The sequence below is a fragment of the Austrofundulus limnaeus genome, unplaced genomic scaffold (assembly GCF_001266775.1).
Source record: "Austrofundulus limnaeus strain Quisiro unplaced genomic scaffold, Austrofundulus_limnaeus-1.0 Scaffold1773, whole genome shotgun sequence".
NCBI classification, from domain to species: domain Eukaryota; kingdom Metazoa; phylum Chordata; class Actinopteri; order Cyprinodontiformes; family Rivulidae; genus Austrofundulus; species Austrofundulus limnaeus.
Window position 1 is genome coordinate 49,960 of NW_013954175.1, and position 1,948 is coordinate 51,907.

General features: G+C 31.3%; 1 protein-coding gene across 1 annotated transcript in view; it reads right to left on the bottom strand.

The window, feature by feature from the left end:
• igf2r (insulin-like growth factor 2 receptor) overlaps positions 1-1,948 on the bottom strand; it is a gene marked incomplete at its 5' end in the record, with an annotated part of 61,258 nt that overhangs the window by 45,730 nt on the left and 13,580 nt on the right.

Sequence of the window (1,948 nt, forward strand, 5' to 3'; positions counted from 1 at the left end):
CAGAAATCAATTTAAAGGGTAATCAAATAATTGGTGATGTAATATTTTCCCGATAATTATTACAAAAACACAAAATAAATACAAGTAAGTATTTATATTTGTGTAGCCTTTGTTTTAGGGTTATTTACAAAGTTTGTGTACTCAGACCAGTAATATTTGGGGTCACAAGATTTTGTAATGAATATTTTGTGGGTCAGAAGATAAAAAGTTTGGGAACCACTGCTTTTTACAACACTGGACGTAACTGCCCACAATTTCCCCTAAAGGGCAGAGATGAGATGAAGTTGTGAACAGCGTTGTTATAGTTTACTAGAACAAAATTACGAAAACTGAAATTGAAAATAAAATTGTAATCAACTAAAATGAATAAAAACCATAATGAAATAAAAAAATGTTGATAACTGAAAGTGTATAATCTTTTTACAAAACTAACTAAAACTAGCTGAAGTTATAGCTACAGTATCCTTAGTTTTAGTGTTAGTTTATTTTAAACCGTGTGGACTGATTAAACAAATCTTTTATTTTTCTTCTTATGGTTTTGAGCAGTTACACATTAGCTATGAGCAGCTTACGGCACCTCACGGTTTGTATCATTCATTTACAGTCTGCTGCTGCTCAGTACTAGCCTGCTAAATGATGACAACAAACGTTTGGAGAAAGCGACAAAGTCCAATTTAAGATTTCTTCCAATATGACTTTCAGAAAMATAAAAACAAGTGTCTTGTAGTGGAAACAGGTGATAAAACTGGTGGAAAACTTCCAGGGGAAAAACTGCATGACTCAAGCTCGCACAAGTCGCACAAACTGTGAGTATCTTGACAAGCTAGCTTCTGGCAGTAGTGTTACGTGATTACAGACTGCTTTCACTGGCACCAAAAACTGCTGGTTAGATAACTCACAGGAACACCACAAGCTGGAGGAGGCATTGGCAAATATGTGACCCATCATATCGAAATGAGGATCAAGTCAAATTTGATCAAAATGACCTATTTATATTTTCAGATTCTTGTCTTTAAAAGCTACATTTTGACACCTGGATCATCCTGATATCATAATTAAATCCATATATGACTTAATTTGTCTTGTTGTTTACAATACTACATAAATATTTGGTCTAAATCCTAATTTTATGTCATTTTAATGAGGAATTTTTGATGTCCTTATAAAGAGGAAACCTCACATTATATTTGAATATTGAGATTTACCAGCTAAAAAGAAACAAAACTTTGCTAACTCACAGGGAAAATCTCAACATTTTAAGGCGTTTTTCATCAAAATCAGTTTTTTTTTGTTGCTACTGCTCAAAAAAGTGTTTCAAATTTTTGTTTTATGATTATATTTCAGACAGTCCATTCAAATGATACATTGACAAGGCTTTCATTATTATATTTTGACAAAATGCAATTTTTGTTAACATTTTAGTCAAAACACTATATTTGCCTTTTTCTCCTTGTACCACTTTTGGACTTAATCCTCATTTTGATGTGATGAGTCACATATATAAATGTATAAAAAACTAATACTAGAACTAATTCAAGTTCAAGTTCAGTTTATTTAAATAGCACCAAGTCACAACGTATTTTGTCTCAGGGCAAATGAAAATAATGAAAACTAAACTAAAACTAAGCATTAAAAAAGCAATAATAACTAATAAATACTAGCAAATCCACTCTAAAAACTAATTAAGACTAACTAAATTAAAAGAAACAAGTCACAACGAAAAAACTATTTAGCTATAATGAAAAATAAAAACTATTAAAATCTTGATTGTGAAACCCTTATTACCAACAGTTCCTCTTCTATCATCACTATTATCCAATCCAGATGTGGGCAACAAGGCCAGGTCGTTGAACTGACTAAATACAGTGGTTTGCAAAAGTATTCATACCCCTTGAACTTTTCCATATTTTGTCACATTACAACCACAAACATAAATATATTTCACTGG